Here is a 15,456-nt window from a genome sequence, read left to right on the forward strand (position 1 = left end):
GGGCATAGGTTTAAGGTGCGAGGGGCAAGGTTTAGAGTAGATGTACGAGGCAAGTTTTTTACACAGAGGGTAGTGGGTGCCTGGAACTCGCTGCCGGAAGAGGTGGTAGAAGCAGGGACGAAAGTGACATTTAAGGGGCATCTTGACTAATACATGAATAGGATGGGAATAGAGGGATACGGACCCAGGAAGTGTAGATGATTGTAGTTTAGTCGGGCAGCATGGTCTGTGCAGGCTAGGTGGAATGGCCACGCTAAATTGCCCCTTAATTGGAAAAAATTTAATTGGGCACTCTAAATTTTATTTAAAAATAAGAAAGATTCTGTCTACACCTCCCGCTGCCTCAGGAAGGCAGACAGCATTGTCAGTGACCCCTCACACCCAGGCATTGCTTTCTTCCAGACCCTTCCATCAAGCAGAAGATCCAGAAGTCTGAAGACCCGCACATCCAGACATAGGAACAGCTTCTTCCCCACAGCTGCTAGATTCGTCAACAACTCTCCCTCGGACTGATCTGTTCCTTGTAAGAACACTATTCATGACGCCCTATGCTGCTCTTGCTCATGTTTTTGCTTTGTTTGGCCCTTGTTCCACACTGTAACCAATCACTATTTGTCGATGTACTTTGTTGATTATTCGTTGATTATTCTTTTTGTCTACTGTGTAAGTACTGTGTATGTTCCCTTGGCCACAGAAAAATGGTTTTCACTGTACTTTGGTACAATGACAATCAATCAATCATTTGAGAACAGCTCAGTCTGAATAATAACCCAGACCGAGTTGTTTCACATTGGGCTCTGAAAACCCGCCCCCCTGACCTCTCACCTATCACCTCACAATGCTCGACTAATTAACGGTGGTTCCAGGCCAATAGGAAGTATATTTCAGCCTCAGACAGTTGTCAGAGAGAGGGATGGAGTCAGATTCGAGACAGTGGAGTTTGTAGTGAGGACCGAAGACAATGGCTTCAGTCTTCCCAATATTAAAATGGACGAAACATCTGCTTCTTCTTGAACTCAGGTCGGTCTCAGATAGAACTCAGGGTGACTCGAAGGGGAGCTTGTAGGTGATGGTGTCCACTTACATCTACTACTCTGGTGGAGGTTGGGGGCATCAGAAATTCTGACAAAGCTTTGATTGCATTGTGGACATAAGATATATTTTTCCTTCACTCCTGTCTCTCTGATTTCTTACTGTGAGTGTATCTCTGTCTATCTCTTTATCTCTCTTGTTCCATCTCTCTCTCCTTTGACAGAGGCCAGAGTCCTGTGTCGGCCCAGACGGCCTGACAGGTTCCCTTCCCTGAAGGACATTAGGGAATCAGTTGAATTCTTTTGACAATCCAGCAGTTTCTATAGTCACTTATTCTATTCAAAGCCCCACAAATTGTCAGGTTCATTCAGCTCAATTTCACAACCTGCCTTTGTGTTTTTGTGGGATCTCTCTCACTCCCTTTTTTCTGTTTTAAATCAGTTGCACAGGGGATTAGATGGAAATGATTTGCAGCCAGGAAACTGAAACCAAACATCACGGGCGTGGTTTTTGGCCACACTGATCCCTAAAGGCAGCTCGCCGCTGCGCAGCATGGCCGATAGAAGTCGGGAGACCCTGCTCCCAGAATCTACCCGGCTCGCAACACCCCGTGAGATCTAACATGATCTCGTGAGATGTTGTGATGTGAATCTCACCCATTGTGGGCGGGATCGCTTTTTAGAAAATCTGCTAGTCTCACTTTAATGTTCAGACTCCTGAAGTACCCGAGGCATGGGATCTATCTCCTTCACCTCGGAAACCTTGGGCGAGTGTCGTTCAGACTTGGTCTCCACAAATGGAAATCAGATGGAACGGCACTTGTGTGGGTCTCCCAGGGAATTGGATGGCCCCCAGGTGCATGTCCTTTGGCTGGATGGTACTCTGCAACTGTTGGTGCCACCTGGGCCAAGCTTGGCACTGCCAGCTGGCAAGGGCACTGCCTCGTCTCCCACAGCAGCCTGGGAGACAATTCATCCTGGAACTTCTTCCCTAATAGCACAGTAGGTGTACCGAGACCACATGGACTGCAGTAGTTCAAAAAGGCAGCCACTGCCAATTAGTGACGGGTGTCAAACGCTGGCTTAGCCAGCGAAGCCCACATCCTGGAAAAGTTAATTTAAAAAACCATAATGACAGCAAAATATTGCAGATCTGAGATGGAAACAGAAAATATTGTGTATTTGCTGCTCACAATGTGATGTGCCCAATACTATGGAAGCTCATTCCAGTTTGGGTGACTGCTTTCTGGAACATCACCATTCTCATTGCAACAATTTACTGTTTTAACTCTCCACTGCAGTTGTGGTCTGATCTCATGGTGCTGAGCCTCCTGTTCCAATGAAGCTCAATGGAAACCTGAGGAACAAATTTTTATTCTTGATTTGTGACAACCTTCCAAACAACATTCATTTCAACAATTCCAGATCCACTCTTATTTTTTCAGACAGTAAGAACTGGCAATGTTTCTACAGATACCATTTATGCCAACTTGGGACCTGTCTTTTGTTTCTTTACTTGTCCATTTGTTTATTGCGTGTCTCATTGTCACCCAATATCGTCTTGCACCATTATCCCCTTTCTCATTTAACCACTTCCGCCTTCCATCCCTTCACAAGACAGTTTGTTCTTTCCTCCTCCCCCACTCTCTTTTCCCAGAGTCTTTATTTGTTTGTAAACTTTTACATTTCTAAATTTTTCCAGTTTGGATAAAAGGTCAGTGACCTGAACCATTCACTCTCTTTCCCTCGCCATAGAAGCTGCTTGACCTGCTGAAGGTTTCTCAACATTTTCTGTTCTGACGTGGGATTTGCAACATCTACAAGATCTTGTTTTTGAGTCACAGTGAGTCAGTTTCTCTAACTTATCGCTCCCTGTTTGAAGGGGAAGAACAAGCTTTTAAAGAATGAGACAATAACTGTCCCCCAGTACAACATGAAACTAAACCCACTGTTAATTACTCCTCAGTAACAATTTGAAACACAAAGTTTGCAGGTGGGATTGAAGTGGAGACTTTCTCATGTAGGGTGACATTGTGGCACAATGATTAGCAATGCTGTTTCACAGTGCCAGCGACCCGGGTTTGATTCCAACCCCGGGTAACATGCTGTGTGGAATTTGTAGATTGCCCCGTGTCTGTGTGGGTTTTCTCTGGGTGAACACAAGAACTAGGAGCAGCAGGAGGCATCTGGCCCCTCGAGCCTGCTCCGCCATTCAATGAGATCATGGCTGATCTTTTGTGGACTCACAAACCTCTCCTCGTAATCCAACCCCTTCAGCTCTGGGATTAACCTGGGGAATCTCCTCTGCACACCCTCCAGTGCCAGCACATCCTTTCTCAAGTAAGGAGACCAACACTGAACACAATACTCCAGGTGTGGCCTCACTAACACCTTATACAATTGCAGCATAACCCCCCGTAGTCTTAAACTCCATCCCTCTAGCAATGAAGGACAAAATTCCATTTGCCTTTTTTTTTAAATAATATTTTATTGAAAATTTTTGGTCAACCAACACAGTACATTGTGCATCCTTTACACAACATTATAACAATACAGATAATAATGACCTTTTTTATTTAAACAAGAACAAAAGAAAACAACAACAAATAAATAAATATTAAATAACAAAAATAAAAACTAGCCCTAATTGGCAACTGCCTTGTCTCAGGCCACCCCCCCCCCCCCCACCCCCCCCCCCCCCCCCCCAAGTCCTGGGCTGCTGCTGCTGCCTTCTTTTTTCCCCCATCTATCTTTCCGCAAGATATTCAACGAACGGTTGCCACCGCCTGGTAAACCCTTGAGCCGACCCCCTTAGGACGAACTTAATCCGCTCTAACTTTATGAACCCCGCCATATCATTTATCCAGGTCTCCACCCCCGGGGGCTTGGCTTCTTTCCACATTAGCAATATCCTGCGCCGGGCTACTAGGGACGCAAAGGCCAAAACATCGGCCTCTCTCGCCTCCTGCACTCCCGGCTCTTGTGCAACCCCAAATATAGCCAACCCCCAGCTTGGTTCGACCCGGACTCCTACTACTTTCGAAAGCACCTTTGTCACCCCCATCCAAAACCCCTGTAGTGCCGGGCATGACCAAAACATATGGGTATGATTCGCTGGGCTTCTCGAGCACCTCGCACACCTATCCTCCACCCCAAAAAATTTACTGAGCCGTGTTCCAGTCATATGTGCCCTGTGTAATACCATAAACTGAATCAGGCTTAGCCTGGCGCACGAGGACGACGAGTTTACCCTGTTTAGGGCATCTGCCCACAGCCCCTCCTCGATCTCCTCCCCTAGCTCTTCTTCCCATTTCCCTTTTAGTTCGTCCACCATAGTCTCCCCTTCATCCCTCATTTCCCTATATATATCCGACACCTTACCGTCCCCCACCCATTTCTTCGAGATGACTCTGTCCTGCACCTCTTGTGTCGGGAGCTGCGGGAATTCCCTCACCTGTTGCCTCGCAAAAGCCCTCAATTGCATGTACCTGAATGCATTCCCTTGGGGCAACCCATATTTCTCAGTCAGCGCTCCCAGACTCGCGAACTTCCCATCCACAAATAGATCTTTCAATTGCGTTATACCTGCTCTTTGCCACATTCCATATCCCCCATCCATTCCCCCCGGGGCAAACCTATGGTTGTTTCTTATCGGGGACCCCCCCAATGCTCCGGTCTTTCCCCTATGTCGTCTCCACTGTCCCCAAATCTTCAGTGTAGCTACCACCACCGGACTCGTGGTATAGTTCCTTGGTGAGAACGGCAATGGGGCTGTCACCATAGCCTGCAGGCTGGTCCCCCTACAGGACGCCCTCTCTAATCTCTTCCACGCCGCTCCTTCCTCCTCTCCCATCCACTTACTCACCATTGAAATATTAGCGGCCCAATAATACTCACTTAGGCTCGGTAGTGCCAGCCCCCCCCTATCCCTACTACGCTGTAAGAATCCTTTCCTCACTCTCGGCGTCTTCCCGGCCCAAACAAAACCCATGATACTCTTTTCTATCCTTTTGAGAAAAGCCTTCGTGATCACCACCGGGAGGCACTGAAACACAAAGAGGAATCTCGGGCGGACCACCATCTTAACCGCCTGCACCCTCCCTGCCATTGACAATGCTACCATATCCCATCTCTTGAAATCTTCCTCCATCTGTTCCACCAACCGCGTCAAATTTAGCCTGTGCAATGTGCCCCAATTCTTAGCTATCTGGATCCCCAGGTAACGAAAGTCTCTTGTTACCTTCCTCAACGGTAGGTCTTCTATTTCTCTACTCTGCTCCCCTGGATGCACCACAAACAGCTCACTCTTCCCCATGTTCAATTTATATCCTGAAAAATCCCCAAACTCCCCAAGTATCCGCATTATTTCTGGCATCCCCTCCGCTGGATCCGCCACATATAGTAGCAGATCATCCGCATATAAAGATACCCGGTGTTCTTCTCCTCCCCTAAGTATTCCCCTCCATCTCTTGGAACCTCTCAGCGCTATCGCCAGGGGCTCAATCGCCAGTGCAAACAGTAATGGGGACAGAGGACATCCCTGTCTTGTCCCTCTATGGAGGCGAAAATATGCCGATCCCCGTCCATTCGTGACCACACTCGCCACTGGGGCCCTATACAACAGCTGCACCCATCTAACATACCCCTCTCCAAACCCAAATCTCCTCAACACCTCCCACAGATAATCCCATTCCACTCTATCAAATGCTTTCTCGGCATCCATCGCCACTACTATCTCCGTTTCACCCTCTGGTGGGGCCATCATCATTACCCCTAACAGCCTCCGTATATTCGTGTTCAGCTGTCTCCCCTTCACAAACCCAGTTTGGTCCTCATGAACCACCCCCGGGACACATTCCTCTATTCTCATTGCCATTACCTTGGCCAGGACCTTGGCATCCACATTGAGGAGGGAAATTGGTCTGTAGGACCCGCATTGTAGCGGATCCTTTTCCTTCTTTAAGAGAAGCGATATCGTTGCTTCTGACATAGTCGGGGGCAGTTCTCCCCTTTCCTTTGCCTCGTTAAAGGTCCTCGTCAGTAGCGGGGCGAGCAAGTCCAAATATTTTCTGTAAAATTCAACTGGGAATCCGTCCGGTCCCGGGGCCTTTCCCGTCTGCATGTTCCAAATTCCTTTCACCACTTCTTCTACCGTGATCTGTGCTCCCAGTCCCACCCTTTCCTGCTCTTCCACCTTGGGAATTTCCAGCCGATCCAAAAAATCCATCATTCTCTCCCTCCCATCCGGGGGTTGAGCTTCATACAATTTTTTATAAAATGTCTTGAACACTTCGTTCACTCTCTCCGCTCCCCGCTCCGTCTCTCCTTCCTCGTCCCTCACCCCCCCTATTTCCCTCGCTGCTCCCCTTTTCCTCAATTGGTGTGCCAGCAATCTGCTCGCCTTCTCTCCATATTCATACTGTACACCCTGCGCCTTCCTCCATTGTGCCTCTGCAGTGCCTGTAGTCAGCAAGTCAAATTCCACATGCAGCCTTTGCCTTTCCCTGTACAGTCCCTCCTCCGGTGCTTCCGCATATTGTCTATCCACCCTCAAAAGTTCTTGCAGCAACCGCTCCCGTTCCTTACTCTCCTGCTTCCCTTTATGTGTCCTTATTGATATCAGCTCCCCCCTAACCACCGCCTTCAACGCCTCCCAGACCACTCCCACCTGAACCTCCCCATTGTCATTGAGTTCCAAGTACTTTTCAATGCATTCCCTCACCCTTAGGCACACCCCCTCATCCGCCATTAGTCCCATGTCCATTCTCCAGGGTGGGCGCCCTCTTGTTTCCTCCCCTATCTCCAAGTCTACCCAGTGTGGGGCATGATCCGAAATGGCTATAGCCGTATATTCCGTTCCCCTCACCCTCGGGATCAATGCCCTACCCAACACAAAAAAGTCTATGCGTGAATAGACTTTATGGACATAGGAGAAAAACGAGAACTCCTTACTCCTAGGTCTACTGAATCTCCACGGGTCCACCCCTCCCATCTGCTCCATAAAATCCTTAAGCACCTTGGCTGCTGCCGGCCTCCTACCAGCCCTGGACTTCAACCTATCCAGCCTTGGTTCCAACACCGTGTTAAAGTCTCCCCCCATTATCAGCTTTCCGGTCTCTAGGTCTGGGATGCGTCCTAGCATTCGCCTCATAAAGTTGGCGTCGTCCCAGTTCGGGGCATACACGTTTACCAAAACCACCATCTCCCTGTAATTTGCCACCCACCATCACGTATCTGCCCCCGTTATCCGCCACTATAGTCTTCGCCTCGAACATTACCCGCTTCCCTACTAATATAGCCACCCCCCTGTTTTTCGCATCCAGCCCCGAATGGAACACCTGCCCCACCCATCCTTTGCGCAACCTAACCTGGTCTATCAGTTTCAGGTGCGTTTCCTGTAGCATAACCACATCTGCTTTAAGTTTCTTAAGGTGTGCGAGTACTCGTGCCCTCTTTATCGGCCCGTTAAGCCCCCTCACGTTCCACGTGATCAGCCGAGTTGGGGGGCTTCCCACCCCCCCCCCCCCCCCTTGCCGGTTAGCCATCATCTTTTTCCAGCTTCTCACCCAGTTCCCACGCAGCTGTATCTCTCCCAGACGGTGCCCCCCCGCCCATCCTTTCCCGTACCCACTCCCCCTTTCCCCAGCAGCAGCAACCCAGTAATTCCCCCCTCCCCCCCCGCCCCCGCTAGACCCCCCGCTAGCGTAATTACTCCCCCCATGTTGCTCCCAGAAGTCAGCAAACTCTGGCTGACCTCGGCTTCCCCCCGTGATCATGGCTCGCACCGTGCGACGCCCCCTCCTTCCTGCTTCTCTATTCCCGCCATAATTATCATAGCGCGGGAACCAAGCCCGCGCCTCTCCCTCGGCCCCGCCTCCCATGGCCAACGCCCCATCTCCTCTCCCTCCCCACCTCCCCCCATCACCACCTGTGGGAGAAAGAAAAGTTACCATACCGCAGGATTAAAACATAAAACCCCTCTTCGCCCCCCCCCATTCGCCCCACCACTTTGTCCAAACGTTCATTTTCATAATCCAATCATTCCAATTTTTCTTCTACAATAAAAGACCACGCTTCATCCGCCGTTTCAAAGTAGTGGTGCCTCCCTTGATATGTGACCCACAGTCTTGCCGGTTGCAGCATTCCAAATTTTATCTTCTTTTTGTGAAGTACCGCTTTGGCCCGATTAAAGCTCGCCCTCCTTCTCGCCACCTCCGCACTCCAATCTTGATAAACGCGGATCACCGCGTTCTCCCATTTACTACACCGAGTTTTCTTCGCCCATCTAAGGACCATTTCTCTATCCTTAAAACGGAGGAATCTCACCACTATGGCTCTGGGAGTTTCTCCTGCTCTCGATCCTCGCACCATAACTCGGTATGCTCCCTCCACCTCCAACGGACCCGTCGGGGCCTCCGCTCCCATTAACGAGTGCAGCATCGTGCTCACATATGCCCCGACGTCCGCCCCCTCCACACCTTCAGGAAGGCCAAGAATCCTCAAGTTGTTCCTCCTTGCGTTGTTTTCCAGTGCCTCCAACCTCTCCACAGATCGTTTCTGGTGTGCCTCCTGTATCTCCGACTTCACCACCAGGCCCTGTATATCGTTCTCATTCTCTGCTGCTTTCGCCTTCACGACCCGAAGCTCCTGCTCCTGGGTCTTTTGTTCCTCTTTCAGCCCTTCAATCGCCTGTAATATCGGGGCCAACAACTCTTTCTTCATTTCCTTTTTTATCTCCTCCACGCAGCGTTTCAAGAACTCTTGTTGTTCAGGGCCCCATATGAAACTGCCACCTTCCGACGCCATCTTGGTTTCTGCTTGCCTTCCTTGCCGTTGTTCCAAAGGATCCGCTGCAATCCGGCCACTTTCCTCTCCTTTTTCCATCCGTGTCCAGGGGGAACACCCTTCTGGTTTACCGCACGGTGTTTTTAGCCGTTAAAATTGCCGTTGGGGCTCCTATCAAGAGCCCAAAAGTCCGTTCCACCGGGAGCTGCCGAAACGTGCGACTCAGCTGGTCATCGCTGCACCCGGAAGTCTCCATTTGCCTTCTTAATCACCTGTAAACCAACTTTTTGCGACTCATTCACTAGCACACCCAGATCTCTCTGCACAGCAGCAGGTTTTAATATTTTATCATTTGCTGTTATTCCTACCAAAATGGATAACCTCACATTTGTCAACATTGTATTCCATCTGCCAGACCCTAGCCCATTCACTTAGTCTATCCAAACCCCTCTGCAGACTTCCAGTATCCTCTGCACTTTTTGCTTTACAACTCATCTTAGTGTCGTCTGCAAACTTGGACACATTGCCCTTGGTCCCCAACTCCAAATCATCTGTGTAAATTGTGAACAATTGTGGGCCCAACACTGATCCCTGAGGGACACCACTAGCTACTGATTGCCAACCAGAGAAACACCCATTAATCCCCACTCTTTGCTTTCTATCAATTAACCAATCCTCTATCCATGCTACTATGATGCCATGCATCTTTATCTTATGCAGTAACCTTTTGTGTGGCACCTTGTCAAAGGCTTTCTGGAAATCCAGATATACCACATCCATTGGCTCCCCGTTATCTACCGCACTGGTAATGTCCTCAAAAAATTCCACTAAATTAGTTAGGCACGAGCTGTCCTTTATGAACCCATGCTGCATCTGCCCAATGGGACAATTTCCATCCAGATGCCTCGCTATTTCTTCCTTGATGATAGATTCCAGCATCTTCCCTACTACCAAAGTTAAGCTCACTGGCCTATAATCACCCGCTTTCTGCCTGCCTCCTTTTTAAAACAGTGGTGTCACATTTGCTAATTTCCAATCCGCCGGGACCACCCTCGAGTCTAGTGAATTTTGGTAAATTATCACTAGTGCATTTGCAATTTCCCTAGCCATCTGTTTTCGCACTCTGGGATGCATTCCATCAGGGCCAGGAGACGTGTCTACCTTTAGCCCCATTAGTTTGCCCATCACTACCTCCTTAGTGATAACAATCTTCTCAAGGTCCTCACCTGTCATAGCCTCATTTCTATCAGTCACTGGCGTGTTATTTGTGTCTTCCACTGTGAAAACCGATCCAAAAAACCTGTTCAGTTCCTCAGCCATTTCCTCATCTCCCATTATTAAATCTCCCTTCTCATCCTCTAAAGGACCAATATTTACCTTAGCCACTCTTTATTGTTTTATATATTTGTAGAAACTTTTACTATCAGTTTTTATATCCTGAGCAAGTTTACTCTCAATCTACCTTACTCTTATAGCTTTTTTAGTAGCTTTCTGTTGCCCCCTAAAGATTTCCCAGTCCTCTAGTCTCCCACTAATCTTTGCCACTTTGTATGCTTTATCCTTCAATTTGATACTCTCCCTTATTTCCTTAGATATCCGGTGCTCCGGTTTCCTCCCACAGTCCAAAGATGTGAAGGTTAGGTGAATTGGCCATGCTAAATTGCCCCTTAGGGTGGGGTTACAGGGGAGGGGATTGGGCCTAGGTAGGGTGGTCTTTCAAAGTGTCGGTGTAGACTCAATAAGCCTCTTTCTGCACTGTAGGGAATATATGATTCTATGGTAAAGTAAAGGTGGCAATCAGTATACTAGGGAAATGCTGCCAATAATCAGCAACAAAAACAGAAACTACTGGATAATGTCAGCAGATCTGACAGCATCTGTGGAGAAGGGAGCTAATGTTTTGAGTCTGGATGACTCTTTGTCAAAGCTGGGGAGAACTGGAAATAGGGTCAGATTTATGCTTTGGGGTGGGGTGGAGTGGCGTGGAACAATGGGGCTGGATAGAGGAACAGTGATAATAATAATCTTTATTAGTGACATAAGTAGGCTTTCATTAGCACTGCAAGAACAATTTTTAAAAAAATAATAATAATTTGAGAACCCAATTCATTTTTCCAATTAAGGGGCAATTTAGTGTGGCCAATCCACCTAACCTGCACATCTTTGGGTTGTGGGGGCTATTGTGAGGGCCACGAAGAATCCAGCACGAGTTTTAACGATACAAAGTAATAACATTTATTTACAATAACATATATATATAACAGCAGCAGCAACTTCCCTTGCTGCACACTTCTTCCTGCTGGTTCCAAACTGGCCAGCTTTATTTATACATGGAGATTACTAATGGTTTCTCCGCCCCCCTCATTGGGGAAGCTCATACTCCCACAGGATTGTGGGATTGTCATTAGTCCCCACTCAATGGTAAGCAGGCAGTTTATAACATCCCTCCCCCCCCAAAGTCCAAGGAATCCACCGAAGACCCTGGCAAAGGAGGGCGTCGGACTCGTTTTGCCGCAGGCCGGACACCATTTGCACGCGGCGCTGGATCAGGCGGCGTGTAACGAGACGGAGACCGGCGCTTCCGTGATGAACGGCGTAACGGTTGTACATCCACGGCCCGAGGATTCCCCCTATGATGCGTCCTGTGTCTCCATCTCGGAGTCAGAGTCCGCTGCTTCTGTCATCTCGGCGTCTCTATCTTCGCGCGGTTCTGTAACGACCTGCGCAGGCTTGGAGTGAGGCACCAGAGGAAGATTGTGAGGACTACCTTCCATTGTCTCTGGTCTATGTGGCTGTAGCAATGAGCTCTGGGGACGGGGAATCTTTGGAAGGGATAGTCTTCTGGACCGAACGTGGTCTACATGTTTACGCTGGAGACGGCCCTGGGATTGCACCTGGTAAGATCTAGGTCCCGTTTGGTGAAAGATTACGCCAGGAACCCACTGGGCACCACCAGCAAAATTCCGAACGAACACTGGGTCACCGGGCACAAACTGCCACATCGGCCGATGCCGAGAAAAACCCTGTCCCTGCCGTTCTTGTGTGCGGCGTACATTTGCGCCAATGTCCAGGAAAACCATACTAAGGCGGGTGCGAAGTCTCCGGCCCATTAGGAGTTCTGCGGGAGCTACCCCAGTCACCGCATGGTGGTTGGTCCTATACGAAAACAAAAAGCGAGCCAGTCTCGTGTCCATTGATCCGGAAGACTGCTTCTTTGGGCCTCGTTTGAATGTCTGCACTGCGCGCTCTGCCAACCCATTTGAAGCCGGGTGGTAAGGGGCAGTGCGGATATGGCGAATGCTGTTCATCTTCATGAACCTCGCAAACTCCTAACTCGTGAATGGAGTGCCATAATCCATGACCAGCACCACGGGGAGGCCATGCGTACTAAAAGACAAACGCATCTTCTCAATTGTTGCGCAGGACATTGTGCCCAGCATCTTATGCACCTCTAGCCATTTAGACTGGGCGCCGATTAATAGAAGGAACATGGATCCTTGAAAAGGCCCTGCAAAATCCGCATGCAAGCGCGCCCAAGGCCGCCCTGCCCATTCCCAGTGATGTAGGGGCGCGGCCGGCAGAAGCTTCTGATGCTCCTGGCAAATGGAGCAGTTTTGGGCCACCTTCTCAATGTCAGTGTCGAGGCCTGGCCACCAGACATAACTCCGGGCCAACATTTTCATTTTGGTCACACCTGGATGCCCATTGTGCAAGTCTCTTAGCATCAGCTCCTGTCACACGCTTCCCCCACAAGAGGATGAGGTCTTCCACGCTGAATTCTGAAAGCTTGGAGGAAAATGTCCGCAACTCGCCTGGGAGCTGTCTATGCTGCCCACCATACAGGACTATGTGCCGAACCTTTGCCAGGACTGGCTCCATCTGGGTCCACTCACGGAAAAGTGATGCCATGACAGGCAAGGTGTAAATAAAATTTAGGGTTGCAACCACCTCACCGGTCGTGGGGGTCAACATGGGGCCGGTCGATAAAGGCAATCGGCTCAGTGCGTCGGCATTCACTATCTGCGTTCCTGGTTTGTGCTCCAGAGAATACTCGTATGCAGCAAGCAACAAAGCCCAGTGCTGGATCCGTGCGGAAGCAATGGGCGGTATTAGCTTATCCTCTCTGAAAAGTCCCAGCAGAGGCTTATGATCAGTCACGATAGTGAAATGGCGGCCACACATATACTGGTGGAAGCGTTTCACCGCGAAAGCCCTCCTTCTCGATCTGCGCGTACTTTTTCTCTGCTGCAGTCAATGTACGGGAGGCGAAAGCGATCGGCCGCTCGGCCCTGTTCTCCATCTTGTGGGACAGGACGGCCCCAAATACCATACGGGGATGCATCACATGTGACGAGCAAAGGCTTTCCAGGATCATAGTGGGTTAGTAACCCAGACAACGACAATTGTTGCTTTTCCCGCCGGAAAGTGGTTTCTTGCGGCTGACCCCAAACCCAGGTGTGATTTTTCTTTACCAGAAGGTGCAACGGGGCCAGTAGTTGCCAGATTGGGGAGGAACTTCCTGTAATAGTTTACGAGACCGAGAAAAGCACGAAGATGCGAAGTGTCAATCGGGACGGGGGCCTGTTGAATCGCACGCACCTTTTCTGCGATGGGGTGCAAACCTTCGCGGTCCACCCGATAACCTAGGTAGACTACTTCCTTTGCCTGAAATATGCACTTTGTGTGACGTAAATGGACTCCAGCCTCCAAAAAGCGTCTAAGGACAGCCTCCAGATTTTCCAAATGTTCCTGCTCCGATGTCCCTGCAATCAAAATGTCATCTCAGTAGACAGCGACACGCGGTAAACCTCTCAAAATGCCCTCCATAACACGTTGAAAAATAGCGCAGGCAGAGGATACTCCAAAGGGCAACCGTGTATATTCATACAGGCCCCGGTGTGTATTAATCGTTACATATGGTCGGGAGGCAGGGTCCAGCTCCAACTGTAGGTAGGCGTGACTCATATCTAATTTTGTGAACGAGAGTCCACCTGCAAGCTTCGCGTAGAGATCCTCTGTGCGAGGCATTGGATATCGGTCGAGTCGGGAAGCCGTATTCACTGTAAGTTTATAGTCGCCACACAAGCGAACTGTGGCATCTGGCTTCATTACAGGTACAATTGGTGCTGCCCAGTCAGCGAAACGGACGGGCCTGATAATACCCAAACTCTCCAAACGAGTGAGCTCCCCTTCTACCTTCTCAAGCAAGGCGTAAGGCACCGGGCGCGCCCGGAAATAGCACGGCGTGTCTCCTGGTTCGACTTGGATACGGGCTACGGCCCCTTTTATTTTCCCCAAACCGGGCTGGAATACATCTGGGCATCGTCCTAGCACCTCAGTCAACCCTCCAGAAACTGTTTGGAGGATGTGCTGCCATTGCAACCGCAAATGGCGCAACCAGTCCTGACCCAACAGGCTGGGCCCATGGCCGCGCACCACGATAAGTGGGAAACGCCCCTCCTGGCGTCCAGAAATAGCAGGGGTCATTGTAGTTCCTGCAATGTCCAGTGGTTCCCCCGTGTAGGTGGCCAACCTGGCCTGTGAGTCGGTTAATGTAAGGGTCTGTATACCCTGCTTGATGCGGTCGAATGTCCTCTGGGCGATCACGGAGACCGCTGTGCCAGTGTCCAACTCCATCTCAAGCGGGTGACCATTGATCCGTACTGTCACCTTAATGGGGGCCACACGGGGAGCTGCCACACAATGCAGCTGCAAGCAGCCGTCCTCCATCTCCACGTCCTCAGGAGTAGTTGCCGCAGGTTCATCCACATGGAAGGTACGGCCCCGGGGCTGGTCCCAGTTTCGGTTGGAACGACGGCGCCTCTGGCGCCCCCAGGACCGGCGTCCGCGACGGGGTCGGCGCCTACAAGTCTGACACGGACATGGCTCCTCATCCATTGGTTCTGGAGAAGGCTCCCTTCGGGGAGGAATGTCCGACGGCCACTGGCGTCGATCCGGACGTCGCCTCACCCAAGGTACCGCAGGAGTGCGGAGGGACGTTTTCGGACGGAAGTGGTTGCGCCCCAAGGCATGCACCTCCATTCCCTGTAGCTCCTGCACTCCTCGTTCTGCGCTCTCTCGGGACAATACTATTTGAATGGCCTGTTGAAAAGTCAATGTTGGCTCAGCTAACAACTTTCTCTGGGTGGCCACATTGTTAATACCGCAAACTAAACGGTCGCGTAACATTTCTGACAAGGTCTCACCATAGTCACAGTACTCCGCAATCCTGCGTAGCCTGGATAGAAAGTCGGCAAGGGATTCTCCTGGGGTCCTCTCAGCAGTATTAAACCGGTAACACTGGACTATCGTGGACAGGGTTGGGTTAAAATGTTGCCCCACTAAATTCACAAGTTCATCAAACATTTTGGTGTCCGGCGCAGCTGGGTACGTAAGGCTCCTAATCACCCCAAACGTATGCGGGCCGCAGGCAGTGAGCAATATGACCACCTGGCGCTCGTTTTTGGTGATATTGTTTGCCCGGAAATAGTAACGCATCCGTTGTGCATACCGGTTCCAGCTTTCCAGCGCAGCATCAAAAACGTCCAAACGTCCGTACAGCGGCATGGTATATTAGAAAACAACAGCAGCAACTTCCCTTGCTGCACACTCCTTCCTGCTGGATCCAAACTGGCCAGCT

The 15,456-nt window shown here is 50.1% G+C and overlaps 1 long non-coding RNA gene across 2 annotated transcripts in view; it reads left to right on the forward strand.

Moving 5' to 3' along the window:
• The first annotated feature begins 406 nt into the window (after window positions 1-406).
• Window positions 407-15,456, forward strand: part of LOC140420837 (uncharacterized) — a 59,603-nt gene continuing 44,553 nt past the window's right edge. Inside the window, exons 1-2 of one of the 2 annotated variants that reach the window (XR_011946605.1) lie at window positions 407-523; window positions 2,787-2,874. This is a non-coding gene — a long non-coding RNA (uncharacterized lncRNA). Of the gene's footprint in view, window positions 524-736; window positions 1,021-2,786; window positions 2,875-15,456 lie in introns of those variants that run through there. The other variant, XR_011946606.1, reaches the window with a different exon arrangement.

This window comes from Scyliorhinus torazame, chromosome 5, assembly GCF_047496885.1.
Source record: "Scyliorhinus torazame isolate Kashiwa2021f chromosome 5, sScyTor2.1, whole genome shotgun sequence".
Taxonomy (NCBI): Eukaryota; Metazoa; Chordata; class Chondrichthyes; order Carcharhiniformes; family Scyliorhinidae; genus Scyliorhinus; species Scyliorhinus torazame.